Source organism: Bombyx mandarina, chromosome 05 (genome assembly GCF_030267445.1).
Source record: "Bombyx mandarina strain Sakado chromosome 05, ASM3026744v2".
NCBI classification, from domain to species: Eukaryota; Metazoa; Arthropoda; class Insecta; order Lepidoptera; family Bombycidae; genus Bombyx; species Bombyx mandarina.
This window is the reverse complement of record NC_143212.1, coordinates 2,805,845-2,830,572: the sequence shown is the minus strand read 5'-3', so window position 1 is coordinate 2,830,572 and position 24,728 is coordinate 2,805,845. Positions and strand designations below refer to the sequence as shown.

General features: G+C 37.5%; 1 protein-coding gene across 11 annotated transcripts in view; it reads right to left on the bottom strand.

Moving 5' to 3' along the window:
* The window catches only part of LOC114244033 (uncharacterized), a 178,886-nt gene that overhangs the window by 94,612 nt on the left and 59,546 nt on the right, over window positions 1-24,728 (bottom strand). Inside the window, exon 1 of one of the 11 annotated variants that reach the window (XM_089727273.1) lies at window positions 9,387-10,014. The exons of 9 other annotated variants lie outside the window; for them this stretch is intronic. The gene's annotated coding sequence lies outside the window, so the exon portion shown is untranslated. Of the gene's footprint in view, window positions 1-9,386; window positions 10,015-24,728 lie in introns of those variants that run through there. One more of the 11 variants, XM_089727281.1, reaches the window with a different exon arrangement.

The following is a 24,728-nucleotide window of genomic DNA, read 5'->3' as shown; positions in this document are numbered from 1 at the left end:
AAGGAATAACATCGTGTAATAAAAATCAAACCCGCAAAATTATAATTTGCGTAATTACTGGTGGTAGGACCTCTTGTGAGTCCGCACGGGTAGGTACCATGACCTATTTCTGCCTAAGCAGTAATGCGTTTTTGTTTGAAGAATGGGGCAGCCGTTGTAACTATACTGAGATCTTAGAACTCATATCTCAAGGTGGGTGGCGGCATTTACGTTGTAGATGTATTGAGCTCCGGTAACCATTTAACACCAGGTGGGCTGTGAGCTGTGTTACTTATTATTTATTGCATAGTTAGGTGGACGCACCTAACTATGCAATAAATAATAAGTAACACAATTAAATACTTGTCTATATCGATTGAATCGCTAATCGCTAGCAACTAGGGATGTGCGCATTATAGTTATTCATTATTAATCTGTATTAATGTATTTTTATTGACATCCCACGTGGAAGTTATTTCGGATCTTCCCGATCCACTCTCGATGCTTTCAAGCATTCCAAGCGCCGGTCAACTTCGCGTCGAAAGAAGACGATCGGAGAGTTTGACGTGAAAATAAACCCATAGACAAGATCCACTGATTTTCTCGCCGGATCTTCTCGCGATTCGGAAGTGCTTCATCGAAGCACTGCTCTTGCTAGAGCAGATGTTATTAAATCTTGGAAAGCTGTGCCACGTGTGCTCTCCACCAACGAAGGCGAAGCCCTAAAACGCTTTGAGGCTACTGGCAAACCGGTAGGAAAATCCGCTCTCGTTCATACCAATTTTCATGGTTATGTCTGTTGGCCACAAATAGAGAGAGATGAAGAGGCCTCGCAAAAGCCGCCACCAAGCAATAAGACAATACATAACCACGACCGCTCCGCCAGGAGTGTACGACTGAGAAGAAGAATGTCTGTTGGCGAAAATACGAATGTTCAATGTCGATAATTCTACCGAAAACAACAAGACACCAGCGATCCTCGATAGGCAAAGGAAATTAACTAAAAATATTATTTTTCTATTTTATCAACACACTCGAATAGTAAGAACCAGCAAAAATTACGATAGTCATTTATTTTTTAGCTTGCTTGGGTTTTTAGGCCAAAATAGTACAATTAATAGACCTTATCATTTTATGTTTAAGATCGCTTGAGAGTCTGCCAACATCAAGCTTATATTTGATTACGCGTAATGCGAATTGTACACGTAATATTTAAGGACATTTATACGACAGCGCCGGAACCTTTGACTGTGACCAAATCACTCACGGAAAATCATAATTCCTAATCCTTATTACCGCCAATTCATTTAGATTTTAATATTCATAAACCGATAGTTTTTATTAATTAATTAATTTCATTAGCACAACAATACCTAAAACGGTACAATAATCTTCAAAGGCATTTAAAAAATGAAAAGTCTGTCTTTGTGATGGTTCATTTATAAAAGACTAGAGCTACGCCCTCAACAAAATTTTATATTAATTCAATTTGATATTAAAACATAAAAGCCATAAGACGATTCCGAATTCAGAAACTATGTAACATAATTCTAGTTGAGCGTACATACACACATATGTACATTCTCTTTTAGAGATTTTACATAATTCATTACATAATATATTATCTATTACATTCCATATAGTGTATAAATGATGCGGCATTGTATTGTAATTTAATTAATTTCATACATTATTACGGTTATCTTTTTGTTTGTTGTTGTGTAAGTGAGTGAACGAGCTCACACCCAATTGATGTTAAGTAATTACCCGAGCCAATAGACATCGTAGCAATTTAAGACAAATAAAATTTTTTACGGGTTTCAATTTTATTAAAACAAATGCAAGAAAACTTCAATTCTATTAAAAATATCGTTCTCTATATTTGGGAAGAAACGCTATTGTTAGTATGGTCAGATAGGCAGATGGTCATAGAAACAGGCACCCGTATTAATTGTGGCATCATCTTCAAATATTTTGCGAAACGTGAGCATCACAAATATTTTTCAAGGTGGGTGGCGCATTTACGTTGTAGATGTCTATGGGCTCCAATAACCACTTAACACCAGGTGGGCTGTGAGCTCGTCCACCCATCTAAGCAATAAAAAAATAAAAATCTTCGAAGTGGCTAAGTATGTAACTTAAAACTTCAACTTAAAGTAGTATGTATGAAAATTGAGATAGCGTATTTCATTTACCCAAATACTTCTTCCTTTGACCCAATTACCCAATATATTTCTTCTACATCTTTCTGTCAGCGACTATCTCAATAATCGAATCTATCATACTTAACCGAGTTCTCTCGTTAAAACTATTCAACTATTAAAATTAATTCAGCACTAAATCAATATTTAACATAACAACAACAGAATTCAGAATTCAATAATCTAACAAGTAGCGAATAACGTTTTAATTGCGTGCGTTCAATCATTCAGTATTACACAACGAAACGATATGCTCGAATGATAATGAAATCAAACTCTGCGTAGTACAACATAAAGGTCATATTTGAACGGTATCGAGTTGAATTAATTCGATATCAACTTGTGACGATCGCTCGTGGATTGGACGGGCGGCACAGCGGGTCTTACACGCCAAACTGTTATACATTTTAGTTGGGTCATGGAATTCGGTCATTAGCGAAGGTGCGTTTTCGGATTTGCCATCTTAGTGGGAGGTCTTTGAGTGAACGTCGATGAGAATTGTTAGTTCGTCGAAGATTGTTCCAATAACATGATTAGAACGAAGTTTACTCATAATACGGTGTTGTATGACGTCAGTATGTTCTGAGAATAAAGTGAGAATACTTTCGGAAGGATTAATCCACGATGCACCGAGATCCTGTCGTTGTAATCTACATTTCTATGAAGCAGAAACATAAGTATTCCTTTTAAATAAAATCGCTTTTATAATGATTAATTTAAAGTTCTATATTTGTCTTACAGTCTCAATTATTGAACAGTAAATTATATTTTAGATTGATAGTTAACAAAAAAAGCCAAAAATCGTCGCACTGAACATGGGATACATGGTTTATTAGATCAACCACAATTTGAAATGTATTATAATGGTCTTTAATTCCGAGAGAATACGTATAATAATGTAATATTGAAGTCTATCCCTACGCTCTCACGCCGAAAGCATTTCCCCGCTAGCTATAAACAGTCGAAGCTACAAATTGCGATACGTAAAACTTATTAGATCTTCATTTTCAATTTCACAGTAGACCTGCCACGAATTGATTCACTAAATCCCCTTTCGAACTTGTATGCACAAGTCCAACGACGTGTGTTAAATACAGGGGAGAAATGTCGTTTCATTTTATTAAGAGATTTTCACAAATTTAGTAATTTAATCTTATACCTTTAAACGAACAATTCTTGTATATTAATATATATATAGTCTGAATCTCGGAAACGACTCAACGATTTTCATAAAATTATAGTATACCTACAGGGGATTTCGGGAGCGATAAATCGATCTAGCTACGATTTATTTTCAGAAAATGTTGTTTTATTCGTGTTTTCAATAAGCAAATCTTCCCGACATGTATTGGCGAATAATAATACATTTTTCTTAATTGAGGGCAAGTAACCGCTTTAAAGACAAAACAAGATGGCGTTATAAAAAAAAAACTAAGGAAACCGCGGTCATCGTCTAGTAATACTTAACACGCAGTTACACCTGCAACATGAATTTGCAATTGAAATTTTGTAGAATTTCATACCTTTTTAGAATATAATTTTTAATGTGTTTTTCGAATGATTTGTGCCATTTATTAAGATAATGGTTTACTCACATCGAGCAATGCGTTGTATCCCACAAAGGCCGCAGCCGAATATAAATTTTGAAAATAAAAAGAGGAACGTGAAAATGTATTAAGTGGCGCAATTTCGATGATAGGGCAGACGTTTTAGGATCCCACACCGGTAAACATTGCAATCCCTTCGATTTCCGAAGATATCGAAGTCGTCCTGGCCTAAAGGATAAAGACGTCCGGTGCATTCGTGTTGAAGCGATGCAACGGTGTTCGAATCCCAGGCGGGTACCAATTTTTCTAATAAAATACGTACTCAACAAGTGTTCACGATTGACTTCCACGGTGAAGGAATAACATCGTGTAATAAAAATCAAACCCGCAAAATTATAATTTGCGTCATTACTGAAGATACGACCTCTTGTGAGTCCGCACGGGTAGGTACCCTGCCTATTTCTGCCGTGAAGCAATAATGCGTTCCGGTTTGAAGGGTGGGGCAGCCGTTGTAACTATACTGAGACCTTAGAACTCATATTTCGAGGTGGGTGGCGCATTTGCGTCGTAGATGTCTATGGGCTCCAGTAACCACTTATCACCAGGTGGGCTGTGAGCTCGTCCACCCATCTAAGCAATAAAAAATAACATTCATTCCGGTTTGAAGGTCGAGACAGACTTTTAACTCATTGTCCATAGCAGCGGTGCCCCATTTTGCTGCCTAGCTATCACCTATAGTCAACGAAACCAGATAAACTGCTGCTATTCGTCAATGCCCATTGAACCGAACTTTATAGGTGAATGTACCTTCAGCGACACAATGAATTAATAATATCTTCATATAAATATCGGTATTTTAACACGTAATTTCGGATCCTCCCGATCCACTAACGATGCTTTTAGGTACCTCAAGCACCGGTCATCGTTCTCGTCGAACCCGTCGCTTGTGGGAAAGGGCTCGGCGAGTAAATTAACCCACAGACACAGCCCACTGAGTTTCACGCCGGATCTTCTCAGTGGGTCGCGTTTCCGATCCGGTGGTAGATTCTGCGAAGCACGGCTCTTGCTAGGGTTCGTGTTAGCAACGTCGTCAGGTTTAAGACCCGTGAGCTCACCATCTACTAGTTAAGGTTACGCTGAAATCGCCTCTCAAGGCTATCAGCTTAGGTATGGATTAAAAAAAAAGGTATTTTAAACAGAACATATGTAACTATCACGTTATCACAGTAAAGTGGTACATATCAAAGTAAAGTTTACTGGTGGTAGGACCTCTTGTGAGTCTGCACGGCTAGGTACCACCACACTGCCTATTTCTGCCGTGAAGCAGTAATGCGTTTCGGTTTGAAGGGCGGGGCAGCCGTTGTAACTATACTGAGACCTTAAAACTTATATCCCAAGGTGGGTGGCGCATTTACGTTGTAGATGTCTATGGGCTCCGGTAACCATTTAACACCAGGTGGGCTGTGAGCTTGTTCACTCATCTACGCAATAAATAAGAAAATAAAAAATAAGTGTCCGAAATCCGCTTGTAATTAATCAACCTGTAATTATTATTTTAAATATTTAAAGAGAGCGACAACGGACCGTCCGACCTTGCTGCCGACTTATAAGGCGGTGTTATTTCAGCTGCAAAGCTTTGAAACGATTATAAAGGCCGGTGACCGCGGTGATTGTAATGAAAATGTGTGCTGAGTGCTGAGCGAGATAATGTTAATTTAGACGCTATATTTTGGGTAATACGTCACTGTTTCTCTTATGTTAGATATGAAGATACGACTATTTAATTTCACAAAGTCTTAGCTAATTGGAAAAATTCATGGTAATGTACGTCGGTAAATAATGCATCCTATACAGGTATTTGTAGGCCCTGTAATTCCAACAACTGTTTAAATATTTAAGAAGTTAAGTTTTGGGAAAGAGTTAGAATGATACAGCATCTCGTTGGCAAAGAGGTATTTATGGTTCGATCGAAATTCAAATAGGATTCGAATACACATGAAAAGCAATTTAATAAAACAAATCTCTTGGAATTTTTAGAAAAACATAAATAAGGTACTTAACGGAAGCTTGATCATGTGCTTTATAAAGAAAAAGCTTTTGTCTGTACGTGATGCACGGCTTCGCTCTGTTAAAGAATCGTCATTAGTTGACAAACTTGTGAACTAAATCCAATACCATTGATAGGGCGAAACTTACTCTAAATCGCTGGCAAAGTTCTCTCTTTGAATCAAATTACTTAGTCAAATCAAACTTAGTAAATTGTCTTGCGTCGATGTTTGGGCAACACATTCATCAAGCGCTGTGCAAGATATAATAGTAGTTTTAACAGACTTAAAAGAATTAATGTGAATTATCGTTAACGAATTGCACGGGAGATGGACAGTCGGAAAGTTGATGTTGCTTTTTTTTTATTGCTTAGACGGGGGGACGAGCTCACAGCCCGCCTGGTGTTAAGTGGTTACTGGAGCCCATAGACATCTACGACCTAAATGCGTCACCCACCTTGACATATAAGTTCTAAGGTCTCAAGTATAATTACAACGGCTGCCCCACCCTTCAAAATGAAACGCATTACTGCTTCAAGACCGAAATAGGCAGGGCGGTGGTACCTACCCGTGCGGACTCACAAGAGGTCCTAACACCAGTAAACGTGTTAAAAATAATAAAGGTTTTTCTTTCTTTACATGCGAATTAAATTCGCAACAGCAACAACGTTTTTATCCACACCACGACCGCATTAATGACGTGAGCGTGTTCCCAGATCCACCCCAACAGCTGCATAGTGTGGGGACTGTTCAAACTAATTATAGAAATCAGCGGCTCCCATGGGGGACAGGCTTCCCCCGCTTTACCTCATATTGGATTCGTTAGGGTCCTTTCGCTGTGTGACTCATCTGATGCGATGAGAACGAATTCTATGTCACCCTTGTTTTATGAATATTTTATTTCCTACTTAATCTTCTATGTGATTCATCTGAGTGTATGCGTAAGCTTGTACGTGTGATCATGGTGTCCTATCGAAAAAACACCGATAAATGTTTTATAAAAAAATATTATATTACAAGCAGCCCGCTCCGGCTCCGCTCGGGTCTTTAACAAAAATTTCAACGATATTTGACATTGTTTTATTTTTATTAAATAAAAGAACACTTATTGCGGCATAACTATGATAGTTAGACATATGGTGTCACCACACTTTTTTAAATAATAATGTGTTCTCCAAAGTCGTAGTGCATTATTTTATTCTATCATCAATAGTTTTCACAGGGCACGCGATGTAAAAAATATTTTAGGAAATTTTTTACACAGTATTAGAGTTTTAGTAAGGATTCCTATTTTTTTCAAAAAAGATTATAGCCTATGTCACTCGGGAAAAGTGTAGCTTACAAACAGTGAAAGAATTTTTCACATCGGTTCAGTAGTTTCGGAGCCTATTTAATACAAACAAACAAATATTTCCTCTTTATAGATATCACTAGCGACCCGCCCTCGCTTCGCTTCGGAAACATTAAAACAGACATGAAACCAAAAAAAAAATATAAAAAAAAAAAAAAAGTAGCCTATGTTCATCAGGGACAATGTCGGCTTCTAATGGGAAAATAATTTTTCAAATCGGTCCAGTAGTTTCGGAGCCTATTCGAAACAAACAAACAAACAAATCTTTCCTCTTTATAATATTAGTATAGAGTATAGATATAGATTGTTGCTAAATGTAATTGTAGATTTGGTCTAATTCTCTTCTAGATTCACGAGATCCACAGTGGAAATACCTATATATAGTTGAATTTGTATTCCACTTGACCACACCATTCCCTTGTGGGCAAAATCCATCACTAAACCATATGTGTGAATGTGATATGATTCTTAATATCTTGATTATTTTATCACCAGTTTCAAATTTTGCATGTCATTGGCATTACAATAACGGCTACCTTTACATCTAGATGTAAAAAAATCTGTTCGGTTTACGTATGAAAAAAAAATTCTCTATCAAATTACACAATTATCGTAGACTAAATTTATAATAATACATTTTATTACGTATTCAATAATAACAATTTAATTCGATTACAATCAATTGAACAGACTTATTATTAATAATAACAGGCATGTCGTAAACGCATCCACAAGCACAAGAAAATATTCAGTTTCTTTTTAACTGTGCTTGCCATATTTTGATTGTACAGCCGCTAAACTTAATTATTTTTTATATGAGCCCTTTTTACTTTAATTATTCATTGTTTATTTTTTCCCTAACACACCGATTACTATCTGATTTACTTAACGGATCGCACTAAGCATGATTCGTGTTCGAAAGATGAGAAACTACGATTTTTTACGCAAAATTTAGTTATCGTAATATTTTAAATAGGTGAATCTCTTAGGAGACCGCGCGGGTCCACCACCCTGCCTATTTCTACCGTGAAGCAGTAATGCGTTTCGGTTTGAAAGGTGGGGCAGCCGTTGTAACTATACTTGAGACCTTAGAACTTATATCTCAATGTGGGTGGCGGCATTTACGTTGTAGATGTCTATGGACTCCAGTAACCAGTTAACACCAGGTGGGCTGTGGGCTCGTCCACCCATCTAAGCAATAACAAGAAAAAAAGGGTTATTTACTTGTTAACGCTCTATCTAGATATCCCTTCGTTCGTTTTCGTTGCAAAATTCGCGAATACTCTCCATATTACGTACGTACGTATGACTAATAAGAGTTAAGCACATGATCAGTACACTCTGAAGTTTCTTTGCCTCAATGAAATCTGCTAGTTCAAAAACAAATCTTAAATTTTAAATATAAAAATAGTAGAGCAAAAAAATCTAAACGCTCTTGTTTTCTTCTTTCGTTCGCCTTCAATGTTCAATTGAGTCTTGTGACGTCACGCTCTGATGTTCAGTTACGCACAGGGCGTTACACAATGCTTCAGAACTTTTATTTTTATTAAAATGTGTTGCTTATCATCCGAAAGTGATAAAAGAGTTCTGCAAATATCTCTAAATAAGTTTAGTAATATTCAAAACAGAACATTCAATGAATTTTCTTGAACATCAATACTAATATATAAATCCGCAGTGGTTTTTACGGATGTTCCGTTATAACTACTGAACCATGCATCCGATTGACTTGAAACTTGGTATCCATGTAGAAAATACATACATGTACTTATTGGATAGGCTAATATTTATATGAGTGTTGGACTCCCTAATAATAATGACAATAAATATTATAATAATGTTAATTTTAAATGCCCAGCGAAGCGGACGGGTACAGCTAGTTTGCTTATAATTATATTGTGTACTGCATACATACAATTAAATTTCTATAGGTTTTTTTTTTCAATCTTCCAATTATTGTTCTAACTCATTGCTCAGTCATTTACCACTTACTGCTTGTATGTACCTGTCTCAAAGATGTTTGTCGCATCAGATGTTTCTCGAATTGAAGGTATATACTTTGATAACAATTCATAAAACCTACCTAAGCTATTTGCAGCAGTTTCAATGTTAATAATAATGATATTAAATAAACAAAGTTGTTTGTTACCAATGCTTTTCGTAACAAACTGTAATCGAACTCCGGTCGCCTTGTTCGATTACAACGAATCAAACGTTCGCGTTAATCAACAATGAGAGATTTAACATCGAATATCCAACTTACCTTGTTACGAAATTACTTAAATTCGCCGAAAATCCCGAAGCAAACAGAGCCACACAACAAACAAAGGGAACTTTGTTACGGCCGTTATTCGTGTTCCTTATATTATTATTACTTCATCGAAACTTATCCCAAACGGAAAAGCACAAAATGTCGTTGCCTCCCTTTATTACCTACACTGTAATGTTCACTTTCAAATCACTTTAGCACTTGAAGTGTTGTAAGTCATTAGAGGGTGCTACGAGCTACGGCGCCGCTACGGGTTCGTAGGCGTTGCTACGTGCGCTGACTACGAGTCTTGGAGTTGTACTGCGGCGGGTGTCGTGGCGCCGCGCATGCGCCGACCGCCTCCTAGGGGATGGATTCGCCTGCCGTAAGCCGTTCGCCTTTTCCAATACTATTGTGATAATTGAGGGGTACGAAACAAACGCACCGCCCTTATAATATTTGGTCAGTTCGACTTATCAATTCGCTCGATCATGTTTCCACTAGTTTTGACAGGCACGAAGGTGACTGCTCAAGACATGTTGAATGAGGGGATCTTGGTAGTTTAACGCTTTTTAGTTTTATCTATCGAAACGTATGATCAAGTAAATCTCTCCAGTCCAATATATTCGTTATCACTAAGCTTGGACCTGCCTTTACTTCTGTAGCCCTCCAGCCAGCCTTCCAAAAAGCTTTTGCGTACTCTAACCTCATCCGTACGTACCACGCGTCATACCAGTCGCAAGCGTCCAATCTTTTTGGTATTAATGACCTTTATGATATCTAATGATTACGTTCGGAGAATTTTTTTCTAACAATGTAATATTCAGTCAAACATTAACTTAGATCGTGTCTGTTATGCTACAGGCGTTTGATAGCCGGCCAAGGTTATATCTTGTCTAAGGTATTTATTATTCGAAGTAGGTATAGATCAACTTGTTTTCTCGTAGGAATTCGTAGGAACAGAAACCGCAAAAATACGGGCAATTAAATATGGTTGTAACAACTCTCTATTATTCCTTTATCACGTATAAGTTGCGCTGTGACTACAAATCTCAAATAAAGTACTTCGTTGTTATGACTCGAATGTCATCATATAGTGATGGTATTGAGATAAAAATAGTTCCTGTTCCTAGCGACAACAGTGTAGCCAATCAGTAAATGTTTATTGGTTGGTTGGTAGGGCGTCTTGTGAGTCCGCACGGGTAGGTACAACCACCCTGCTTATGTCTGCCGTGATGCAGTAATGCGTTTCGGTTTGAAGGGTGGCGCAGCCGTTGTAACTCTACTGAGACCTTGGAACTTATATCACAAGGTGGGTGGCGCATTTACGTTTTAGATGTTTATGGACTCCGGTAATCACTTAACACCAGGGCGGCTGAGAGCTCGTCCAATCATCTAAGCAATATAAAAAAAAAATATAAAAAAAAAACATTTCTCATCCGTCGGTATAATACGGTCTTGTGCTCGTTAAGATAATAAAAATATTCCCGACTAGTTTATCACGGAATCCGATACTACTTAGACACGCAGCTACGGGACACCTGTATTTCGTTAATTACGGTTACAAAATTCCAATTTTATCAGATATACTATCCTCCTCTGATATACTATTCTATACTAGCCGCGAATACTAGCTAATACTAGCTACTAGTATAGAATAGTATATAATCAATACAACAACATATTCATTTAAATACTTTTATTAGAACATATCTAGCTATACCATAGATAGAATGAATAAGGGAGGGAGGGAGAGAAAGAGAGAGGGTGGGAGAATGTCCTACTTATTTCTAGTTTACAAAGGTTAATTTTGAAATCCTTAAAAGAATTTTCATTATTTTTTTGCTCGAGGTGTAATGAAATGAAAATTGTTCTCTTAATCTAATGATGTTTTAATTTCTCTTTAACTAAGAATTATTATTTGAACTAAAATACCAAAAACAACCTTAATTTAGTTCCATAATTAATTTTACTTTCTATTATAAAAGGTTTTTGTACGTGATATAAAGGAGCTTTTACATTATATGAAATAATTCGAATTTCAATGTGGTAATAGTTAGAATTCTTACCATATTACCATAGATCCATGGTTGGTAGGAATTGAATGTTGATTGATTAATAATTTTGTCTATGGATTTATATCTTTAGTCTAGTCTTATATTTAGTCTATATATATATTTAGTCTAGTCTTTGGTTGTTGATTAACTACTAAAAGTTCAGAGAAAGTAGGATTTCAGTGAAACAAAAAAAAAACAATACCTAATTCATAAGCATGATGGAACATGTGTAATCCCTCCGGAACCAAAATTGCCGAGGTCAGCTACGCGAGTTCTAAAATCAAACCTCATGCTCCCGCATTGGTTCTCTCTCCTCACGTCTCAAGGTGGGTAACGGTATTGACGTGGTTGATGTCTACGGGCTGCGGTAACCACTTAACAGCAGGTCAGCCGTGAGATCGTTTACTTATCTCATACATCATTCTCCTGCCCTTCTCTCAGTCACCTAGGATCGGCGCAACATGTTTTCTCCTTCCATACTCCTCTATCATACAGCATTTCTTCGCTCACTCCCCTCTTACACATATCGTCTTTCACGCAATCCATTCATTTTTTCTTAGGTCTACCCCTTCCTCTACCGCGTTTAAATATCTAAGCAATAAAAATACATAAAAAAATACATTTTTTTTATTTTTTTTTATTGCCCTTGTATTTATTGTACATAATCGCTCTTTCTCAAAATACGGAGTGTTCGTGGTTTAATTAAAGACACGACCGGTGTGGATATCGAAAGATGCAACCCTATGCATGTTAACCCTACTGAAGTTCGAATATCGCAGCAGAAATGTACGACCTTACCCGTGCCGACTAAATATAGTCTCTACGAAAATGTATTATTTTTTAATACTCAATACTGTTCCATCATCGTAGAATACGTCATATTAGGTACATATTTATTTAGATAAATGGGTATCTGTTGTGTATTTGAATTCCGGCGTGTCGCAACACTAGTTACAGGGCGTGTGATTGAATACTCCAAATTAGTCTGATAATATATGTTTTCGTAATGGAGTACTGTTATATTTTCCTTCCAGTCGTGGCCTATTTTCCTTTTTGATGATCAAAAAAGTTGTAATGGCTTACCCAAGAGAAAATAGTAAGGCATTAGCAAATTTCAATCCCTTAAAACATTTAGTAAAACTATCATATTTAGTACAGAATTGAATCATTAGTAATTGACGTTATACGCGATGCATTGCTACGAGACGGCAAAAAAAAGACGTATCGCACTCGGGGACTGCCGTGGTAAAGCTATTGCAAAGCATTTTTTATCAACTTATGCAATTACAATTAGACAATAATAATTTAATATTAAAACAATAATAAAAATAAGACCACACTATATTTATAAACATTAACAAAAGCAAAACATTAACTGTCCCCTTCACACTCATAAGCTAGACCGCGTGAGAGAGAGATGGGCAGACTTTTCATGATGCTCATGCAGTGCGACGTCACGCCCCGCGCTTATTCACAAACACTACACCAGCGCAACGTGTGAATATGTTGAACGCGAGCTACATAGTAGGCGTAGTGGGGGTGTCAGGTTATTTTCGTTACGGAATTTCTTGATTCAGTCGCCGCGCTCAAGGCCCGCGGTAGAAGCTATGCAATAGCGTAAAAATGGGGAGAAAATCACAAACATTCCAATATATATGCAGATTATAATATACTTCAACGAGAAAACGTGCATTTCATTAATAAAACCTACGCTTTGTAATAAATTCTCTTTATTCTTCTCAATGTGCCACCGACTCTCCGATCTATACCTTACAGAGTCGAGTCTTCTTCGATGCAATACACAATGTTAATGTAAATAATTCAAAACCACGTAAGTAATGTGAGCTCGTATTGGTTAATGTTATTGCACTGCAAATGGGGTCCGTCAATGCACTACAGTATACGAATAAACTAAGATCGCAACAAATTCACTGCTCATTCAATGCTTTTTATTGATTATGTGGGTGGACGAGCTCACAGTCAACCTGGTGTTAAGTGGTTACGGGAGCCCATAGACATCTGCAACGTAAATTCCACCACCTACCTTGAGATATAAGTTTTAAGGTCTCAATTTAGTTACAACGGCTGCCCCACCCTTTGAACCGAAACGCATTACTGCTTCACGGCTGAAATAGACAGGGCGGTGGCACCTACCCGTGCGGACTCACAGGAGGTCCTTCCACCGGTAGAATCCTAATGGAATCCGTGTGTAAATTAGTATTTAATATACGAAATAGGTTTGATGGAATCGCGTCGGGTCGCGGGGTCGATGGCCGGGTTGGCGCCGACACAACATCGATTGAAAACTACAATAAAACAACAACTCACCCTCCGCATATTAAGGATACGTTCGTGTTTGTATGTTCATTTATCGAAGGTGCCATCTGTGCCTCGTTTAATAAGGCCGCAATGGTAAGAAATCCATAAAGATAATTGTCATAAGTCGTCTTAGATTTGTTTTGATTGTCACAATCGTCAAAAATATTGACTTTATTTTAAATCTGTAAATGTATTTGATAAATTTCGGCCACTATCAAAAACAACTTAACCCGCAGACACAGCCCACTGAGTTTCTCGCCGGATCTTCTCAGTGGGTCGCGTTTCCGATCCGGTGGTAGATTCTGCAAAGCGCGGCTCTTGCTAGAGTTCGTGTTAGCAACATCATCAGGTTTGAGCCCCGTGAGCTCACCTACTAGCCCGGCAACGCTGACATGATCTCTGTAGACGATCAGCATAGGTAGGAAAAAAAAAAACAATTGACCTTAACATCCAGGTAATAATATGTGTGATTGTCTCGTAAATGTGCCGGCTTCTTAAATATACATATCGCACCGCATGTGCGTGTATTGTATATTGAGATGTATATGAGAGACGTTGGAAAATTCAACATCTTATTTTATAATCCTTACATAGTTCTGCTAATCTATAGAAATAAAATTAAAATATATTTACTACTTTTACTGTACTTACTTTACTATACTAACTTCATCACTAAAAACAAACATCTCTCTCGCCTCACTATAACTAATAACTAAAATATAAATTTTCTCATACCCAGTTGAGTGTTAACAAAAATTGCATAAGTGACTTAATAGCACCGTATGTGCGCGATATGTAACACATTTTTTTAACGAATAATGCTAAGCAGGATGATAGCAAATTATGATTGTTTGATAATTGTACTCGTCGGTAATGTGTATGTGACAATAATAGAGAAGTTTTTTACGAATAATAATCACGAATAATAATAGTGTTGCACTTATTTATTTATTTAATTAGATAAAAAATGTCACTTTTCGTTACAGTCGGTATTTAGTTATATCGTTTTCCCAAGGTCAAGGTAAGCCGTGTGTACTACTGTTTTCGAGAGCAACGAAGTTGTTTGGAATTCATAAAAAAATACCAATTCACTAATAAATTAGCCAAAAATCCAGAGAGCATTCAAATCCTAATTAAAAATCGACAAATAACCATTATATCACTTCATATATGTTAAAATACGTCAAAAGGTTTATGCTGTAGAACAATCTAGAGAATTAAACATGCTTACACATACTCAAATCCCGCCCGCGCGTAGTTGGAATATCCCCTTGGGCTACCAGCCAATAGTATACTAAAAAGTATACTAACAAAAATAAATTATAAGCAATATATGTAATAAAAATAACCCCCGTTCTCGAAGTTAAAGGGTTAATAGCAAAAAGTTACAGAACAAAATTGGATGAGACTAAGGCTGTCTATCTAAAGAGGAATTTAATTAATCAATGGCCTCTGAGAATCCAATTTAAGATGAAACCTTAACCTTATTATTCCTTTTTACTAATCCGTTCTTTTGTAATTTTATAGCTAATTTATATTGAAGTGTAAACTACGTTTCGTTGCGTACGTTACGTACAGCAGTAATTTACTTAATTCTGTACTGATTTAATTGTAATTCCACTTTACAAAGTACCTACACAATCTTCCCCGTTTTTTTTTCGACTACCTTTACTTCGTTTTCCGCCGATTTTGATATGTCTCGTCCGCACCAACAGTGTTGCCACACGGCAGTCCGAAAATTGTCTTAATTTTAATATATTAAATTTTATATTACAGTTACTGGTGGTAGGACCTCTTGTGAGTCCGCACGGGTAGGTACCACCGCCCCGCCTATTTCTGCCCTGAAGCAGTAATGCGTTTCGGTTTGAGGGGTGGGGCAGCCGTTGTAACTATACTGAGACCTTAGAACTTATGTCTCAAGGTGTGTGGCGCATTTACACTGTAGATGTCTATGGGCTCCAGTAACCACTTAACACCAGGTGGGCTGTGAGCTCGTCCACACATTTAAGCAAAAAAAAAAAATATTTTTATAACCAACTTTACAGCAGTTCGTCATAATATTTTGTGTCCGATTTTCGATGGAATCCTAGACATAATTAAAACGACTGTTGCCGTTGGATATTAAAATTTGATTGTCCATAAACTATTTCCGACATTTCGAATACATTAAAGTTTTCGTGGTCACGAACGACTGACTAAAAAATGACGGTAGTACGTCATTTTACATTATTCTGACCAATATCTCGCGAGTGTTTTTATACCTGTACCCTCATTATCTAATATATAAAATTCTCGTGTCACAATGTTCGTTCCCATACTCCTCCGAAACCGCTTGACCGATTCTCATGAATTTTTTTATGCATATTCAGTAAGCCTGAGAATCGGCTACTATCTATTTTTCATCCCCCTAAGTGATTAGGGTTGTCCAAATTTTTTTATTTTTTTTAGGGTAGAGGGCCGAACCTCCTACGAGGTCCCCGCGCAAAAGGGGCGCGCGGTGCATTTTTTTTGTTATAATGAGGTATTATGTGGTTGAATGAGGTTTTGTTATTTTTATTATATATTACCTCATCGTTCACAGCACTACATACCTCTTTCACTCATTTACCACATCCTTACACACTTACAATAAGTTAGGTTTTTTTTGTACACTAGAAATTCCCTAGAAATCTTATATATGGCAAAACAATGTTTGCCGGGTCAGCTAGTTAGATATAATGTCATTACTCACAACTTTCACAGACGTTACTTTATACAATTCAGCAATATCTTATTCGTTCTTTCTCTAACTATATCGATAAACATTCAGATTCACTCATACTTAACCTTCGTCGAAATTCAATGACATATCCAGAGTGAAATGGAACCTGTGCTGATATTTTCAAATGCAGAAACACTAAAATACGCCACGGACGTAAATTATTATTTTGTAATAAATTCCTTTCTTAGAATTTCTTCCAAAAATCGTTGTTAATTTATTTTAATATGCACTAAGCATATCAGTAATGTAAGTAGTCAAACCCTAGCCGCTTTACTGGCCGATCTTTGAATTGACTTTGACCCGATCGATACTCACTGAGTCGCGATTCCGATCCGGTAGTAGATTGATTCACGGAGCAGTTGTTAGGTCCCCTTTGGCGGCGCTCGGGTAGTTGTTAGCAAATTCCATCCCCTCCTGGTTGTGACTTTTCTCGCCCACCTGTCCCGGTGAAACTGGAAAGGCCTCCAGACCACCAGTAATCCTTTCAAACTTCTAAACTTCGGTCCAGCCGTTTCAGAGTTTATATAGGGAACGAACAAATATCGATTTATTATTGCAATAGATATACAATTTGATCTTTTAGCGTCACAATCTCCTGGATTTCGTCTGTCCCTCGTGACAACATGTTGCTATCATCAAACATCATATAAACCAACATTTCACGGTACGAAAACAAAAATCGAGCACAATTTTGAAACTTTACTAATCATTTTACGTAATAACCCCCATTCGAACTTCAGCCATGATTTTGTGTGAACATGCAACGCTAACATTACAGTTTTAATCGCCGACACGCAACTACGAAAGCGTACGCTGCAAGTACAAATAAACCTATGACCACATTAAGATTTAAAGTAAATTAGCACTAAAAACTAAAGACATTGAGTTGTAATTTAATTGGCTGTACATTTATTCATATCGCGCGTACACAACGTGGTTATGGTTTAACGCATTTCGTTTAATGAATTCTTTCCACTGTGGGTCGGAAATGAAAATTAATTGTAACGTAAATTTATTTATTTATTTCAATCGTTCCATTTAGTAGTCGCGTCCATTAATACGTTTTTTTATTGATGTTCTGACGAAGTTCGCTTCAGACGCTCAACAGAATTAAATGTTTTTTTTTTTCAATCTTAATTATTCCTCGTAGCTCAGACACATTAGCAATACAGAGGACACAGAAAGGAATGCTCTTTTCAAAGGTAATTTTGAAGAGACACATCCCATGATGTCGTCGATTTTTTCTAATGAAATACGTACTTGACAAATGTTCATGATTTACTTCCACAGTGAAGGAATAACATTGTGTAATAAAAATGAAACCCGCAAAATTATAATTTGCGTAATTACTGGTGGTAGGACCTTTTGTGAGTCCGCACGGGTAGGTACCACCGCCCTGCCTATTTCTGCCGTGAAGCAGTAATGCGTTTCGATTTGAAGGGTGGGGCAGCCGTTGTAACTATAGTGAGACCTTAGAACTTACGATTATATCTCAAGGTGGGTGGCGGCATTTACGTTGTAGATGTCTATGGGCTCCAGTAACCACTTAACAACCAGGTGGGCTGTGAGCCCGTCCACCCATCTAAGAAATAAAAAAATAAAAATAAAAGTTTATTTCCCAGTCGGAGTGCACTTTGAATATATCTTTTCTTATGACGTTCCTGAGAACGACTTAGCGAATAATAGGTATTGAAAATTTTATTGTACTTTCTCACTTTATTGTAAATAGCTTTTCCACATGTTTTCGTACGTAAAGTCTTAATAACGCAGCGAACACTCGGCAATAACACTCTGAGAATCGAATCACGTTCGGTTATCAACGCACAGTCGAATCGTATTTTACAAAAGACGCTCGTATTCCTGGCGGCGTAAAGTTTACATTACCTAACCAATGACGGAGAGGGTGCAAGCCCCGCTTGGTTTACGAGTAGGGGAGTTCTACTTCAAATATTTTACTTGGACTTTAAGACGTTTTAAGAAAAGTATATTAAATTTATTAAAATCTTGAATCGAATAATGGATTGTCTTTACCCACACAAAAAAAAGTCCCGAAAATCCATTTGCTAATCACCAAAAATAAATTACTGAGGAGAGTTCGCAATTTAAGATTCAACATTCAAAATTACTCGAATCTGATTGTCATTTGATAATTTCATTAGCTTAATGAAATTTTAAAGGAGAAACATGACTCTGACATCTAATAAATTTCATTACAAGATGAACAACTGAAGTGTAGAACCTACCTACTGATTCGATGTCAATATTTAAAACACATTCACGAATACGCGACAGAGATATTCAACATTCTCTTCATTACATTATGAATTTAGTCGTGATTTGCTCTATACACCAGTCGGTTTCCAACCCACTGAGTTTCTCGCCGGATCTTCTCAGTGGGTCGCGTTTCCGATCCGGTGGTAGATTCTGCGAAGCACTGCTCTCGCTAGGGTTCGTGTTAGCATCGTCGTCAGGTTTGAGCCCCGTGAGCTCACCTACTAGTTAAGCGATTGAAACATTCGAAAATACTTTGTAGCGTGCAACACTCGGTTGTACTCGGGCGTCATCGGTCGCGATCGGAGTTCCCGAACGCGCAGGTGTCCCGTGACGTCATGCTACGAGAATCGCGCGCGTCGATTTAAGTTGTTTGTAAAAACGTAATTTTAGTTTTAATTCGTATCTTCTAGTGCCTAGCGTTGTTTTTTTTTTACTTTTGGTTATATTTTAATATTGTACACATTATAGATGTTGCGGAATTGGTGTGTTTGTCTTTTATATGTTCGGAGTATAATATCCCGCGAATACGAACAACAAATTTAATAACAAACCACAACTTCAAGTATTTGTTTGTCATTTCTTTAGTGTACAATTTTTGCAATAAACGCTGGCTGAATATTAAAAACGGCTCCGTGCGTTCATCCACTATATCACGCCGCTTCAAGTATTCCGCAGGTCCCCACTTCATTAAGTGTTCCACGAGCTAGGCTATTAACAAGAAAATTACTTTTGCAGTTAGTTACGCTCTATTTACGTTCGTTTCTGGAAATTTATAAATTTCCCATTGATTACTCAGACAGACCACTGTGCTGGTATTAGTGATTGTTGAGACGATACAATAAAAAGTGACTAAGTGTAATCTAGGTAGGTGTGTTTCAGAGGCACGCAATGATCACATAATCTTATATCTTTAAACGAGCAATGCTTGTATAAAAATATATTTAATATACATAATCTGAATCTCGGAAACGGCTCCAACGATTTTCATAAAATTTAGTATACAGGAGATTTCGGGGCCGATAAATCGATCCAACTACGATTTATTTTCAGAAAATGTTGTTTTATTCGTGTTTTCAATAATCAACTTTATCGATAAATTTGATTTTTTCTTTAAATAACCATTCATATTTTTTATAATTCTGTCGGTAAGATCGAAAAATATTATTCATATTTCATCATTTTATCAATATGTAATTTTTTTATTTGAATATAATTTCTAAAAAACACAATTTATCAAAAAAAAAAATACCAAGCAAATCTCGGTCATTATCTATCATTAACTTAAGCAGTGCAATTTACGGACTCTGGGCAGTGTGAATGAGCGTCCAAATTCGCTTACCACTGCAGATTAATAAATATGTAAACCAACACATATATAAAACATTTTCCTTTATCGAAACAACTCCTTTATAGAAAAAAAATCCTGAACGTGTGACGTTGTATTTTTTTTTAAGAAGATAGAAGAAATTTAGGAGAAAAATAAGGAAAGCTGACACAGCCACCATTGCGACAGCTACGAAGAGAGAGCTTAAATAATAAAATAACAATCCTATGAACTAATGCTTTTAAGGTATAACAGGTGTTTTACGAAGGGCAGGTTTTGCAGTTGAAATACTGAAGTACTCGCGCAGCGTTTTAGGAAGGAGTCTTCGGTTCCACCTCGCGCATTAACGCGGGGTCAGCCGACATTAAGAGGTCAAGAGCCCAGACGTTGTATATGTATCCTGGATGTTTGCAACGGCTAATTTACGAGAATCTCGTCTGTATTTTCTCCTTTATATTTACGTGAGATTTCAGTCTGCCCGAAGTACCTAATATGAATGAAGCCCCGTTTTATGGGTTAGTTGTTTGTTCTGTGTGTTCATATGTGACGTATTGTCGGTGAAATAAGATGTCGCTTTCGTTATTAAACCCATCTTCAGGGGACTGGGCCTTTATTGTGTTTTTTTATTTATTTGACTGTGAATGTATTGAAACAATAATGACCACTGCTGATACATAAGACGCACAAAGCCTATGAACACGTTGAATCTATTTGACCTCTTCAGGGGCATAAGGCCCATATGTATGCGTTTGTTCTATGAATATATTTCATTATTCGTTAAATAGTCACATAATATGTGGAAATTTGTTTTAATGAATATAGATAGACTATGCTACTTTTTTAACTCATAGAAATTCTTCTAATATAAAATAAACAAATCGCAAGAAAGAATAACTTAAATCCAAGTTCTTTGAACTTTAAAAAAAAAAACATACCTGTAGATGTTAATTCTATTTCTCGACACCTCGCATTCATATTTTAAACTAAAAAAAATAACATTTAAATTCAGTTTGTAGAACTTGAACGCGTAAAAATGTTTTATAGCGCTCCCGAGATAGGAGAGAATGAAGCTGTAACTATGAAGCACTTGCGTTTTAACAGCAATAAAACCTCTAACTGCTTCGAGTACCGACAACGAGTAGACAAAGCATTAGCATAGCAAAAGGAGACAGTCACTAGATTCCATATCGACGCTTGAAAGGCAAACGTGACTAAGTCGTCGTGGCCTAAAGGATAAGACGTCCGGTGCATTCGTGTTGAGCGATATGCACCGGTGTTCGAATCCCGCAGGCAGGTACAAATTTTTCTAATGAAATACGTACTTAACAAATGTTCACGATTAACTTCCACGATGAAGGAATAGCATCGTGTAATAAAAATCAAACCCGCAAAATTATAATTTGCGTAATTACTGGTGGTAGTAGGACCTCTTGTGAGTCCGTACGGGTAGGTACCACCTCCCTGCCTATTTCAGCCGTGAAGCAGTAATGCGTTTCGGTTTGAAGGATGGGGCAGCCGTTGTAACTATACTGAGACCTTAGAACACTTATATCTCAAGGGGCGTGGCGCATTTACGTTGTAGATGTTTATGGGCTCCAGTAACCACTTAACACCAGGTGGGCTGTGAACTCGTCCACTCATCTAAGCAATAAAAAAATATTAAAAAAGCGACAATGCGTGAACTTTACAGTAGACTAATAATAATTCAAAGTTGAAATACCTGAAAAATATTCTATTTTAACGAATCTAGTTGTAGGATTGAAATTATTTTAATAGACCTAGAAATATATATTTTTTGCGCATCGAATATGGTTATTGCCTATCATTTATGTATAAAGCAGTTATTGTCGCTTAGTCACGTTTGACTTTCAAGCGTCGATATGTAGTAGTTAAGTGACAACACGTGTGGCGGTAGCCATCCCAGAACACAAGATATTTAACAGATGCCTGAATCTCGCTTACGACATTTTCAAGATAAGTTTATATATATACGAGTTTCGAACAACATCAGTAGGACCGTCGGTCTACCGAGCAATATCACCCGCTGGGTGGAAGATCTTCCCTCTGTCATATCTACAACGAACGCCCACTTTAACACATAGCCTTTAGGCTTCAATTTTATATTCGACGAGTTATGTTAGTGTTCATTAAAATTGAAATTCGAATCGATTATCTCTCAAGTAGCGGCTCAGCAGCTGTACTCCTGGCATTGCTAACGTCATTGTACGAGGGTAACCACTCATCATCAGGTATGATGGTATGTCTAATAGGGCAATAAGAAATCAATACAATTGAATAAAGATCCCTTCCTTGCTGAAACGCCCAAGTTCTTTTTTTTTAATTTATTTTTTTGCTTAGATGGGTGGACGAGCTCACAGCCCACCTGGTGTTAAGTGGTAACCGGAGCCCATAGACATCTACAACGTAAATGCGCCACCCAACTCGATACATAAGTTCTACGGTCTCAGTATAGTTACAACGGCTACCCCACCCTTCGAACCGAAACGCATTACTGCTTCACGGCGGAAATAGGCGGAATGGTGGTACCTACCCGTGCGGACTCCCAAGAGGTCCTACCACCAGTGAAAATCTCTCATATCTCACAAGTAGAGACTCAGTTGTACTCCTACTAACGTCATTGAAGGAGGGTAACCACTAATCATCAGGTATGATGGCCTGTCTTACAAGGGCAATATAAAATCAATACAGTTGAATAAAGATCCCTTCCTTGCTGAGACGCTCAAATGATATTACATTAATATAATCATAGTACATAGAAAACATACATCTCAAAAACCATGTAAGGTTAACCTAAAAGCATAATGTAATTCAAAAAAACAGCCCTCTCCCTTAAGTTGCAAACAGTATAGTCCAGGTGAGCGATAGAACATATGGTTGTCATATCGTGATTTCCCCCGGGACGGAGGCCACAACAAATCAACATAGAAAGAAAACACTCACAAATCGTGCAATTACGAAAAAGCGGCCCAGGTTTTTTTGGTGGCGTGTGGGCGTTGCTTTAACTCTGCGAAGTCGCTGTTAAGCTTGATTTAAAAGGAATATTACGTTTTAGTTACAGAATTATCTGCAGTCTATGTCGTTCAGCATTATGGGTTTAGTGTAGTACTCGTATACATTCAGTATGCAATGTTACTTTAGAATTTTAAAGTCGTCGTGGCCTAAAGAATAAGACGTCTGGTGCATTCGTATCTAGCGATGCACTGGTGTTCGAATCCCGCAGGCGTGTACCAATTTTTTTCTAACCAAATACGTATTTCACAGATGTTCACGATTGACTTCCACGATGAAGGAATAACACTGTGTAATAAAAATCAAACCCGCAAAAATCATAAATTATAAATACAAAGTAATTACTGGTGGTAGGAGTCCGCATGGTTAGGTACCACCACCTTGCCTATTTCTGCAGTAACGCGTTTCGGTTTGAAGGGTGGGGCAGCCGTTGTACTATAAGAACTGAACTGAAACTTAGAACTTATATCTCAAGGTAGGTGGCGGCATTTAGGTTGTAGATGTCATTTGGAAGGAAAGCCAAGTTGGCATCTAAAACGCTGGGAGTTCTCAACAGAGCGAAGCAGTACTTCACGCCTGGACAAACACTTTTGCTTTATAAAGCACAAGTCCGGCCTCGCGTGGAGTACTGCTCCCATCTCTGGGCCGGGGCTCCCAAATACCAGCTTCTTCCATTTGACTCCATACAGAGGAGGGCCGTTCGAATCGTCGATAATCCCATTCTCGCGGATCGTTTGGAACCTTTGGGTCTGCGGAGGGACTTCGGTTCCCTCTGTATTTTGTACCGAATGTTCCATAGGGAGTGCTCTGAGGAATTGTTCGAGATGATACCGGCATCTCGTTTTTACCGTCGCACCGCCCGCCACCGAAGTAGAGTTCATCCATACTACCTGGAGCCACTGCGATCATCGACAGTGCGTTTCCAGAGGTCTTTTTTGCAACGTACCATCCGGCTATGGAATGAGTTCCCCTCCACGGTGTTACCCCAGCGCTATGACATGTCCTTCTTCAAAAGAGGCTTGTGGAGAGTATCAAGCGGTAGGCAGCGGCTTGGCTCTGCCTCTGGCATTGCTGAAGTCCATGGGCGACGGTAACCACTCACCATTAAGTGGACCGTATCCTCGTCTGCCTACAAGGGCAATAAAAAAAAGATGTCTATGAGCTCCGGTAACTACTTAACATCAGGTGGGCGATGAGCTAGTCCACCAACCAAAGCAATAAAAATAAAATAAGAATATAGTATGTAAATGGTATTGGACAAATACCAGGATATATTATTATTGTTTCCGTTTTGTATCCAATCACAAAGAAAACCAACTGAGTACTTACTTCAAATTTAAGAGTTCATTAATTTTAATTAATTGAGTTATTTGATTTGAGTAATTGAAATCCAAGCTTCTGAATATACTTTTGAGAAGTGCTTACAAAAAAATAAAGGTGAGTTTAGGCATTAAGTTTTATCTTGACTTGACTGCAGGTTCTTCTCCACAAAATCCCAATTTTTCTAAAATCAACGTTGCAAATCTTTTTTTTTTAAATATTGCAACACATTAATGAATATAATTTTTTTTTATTGTAGACAAAAGCATCCT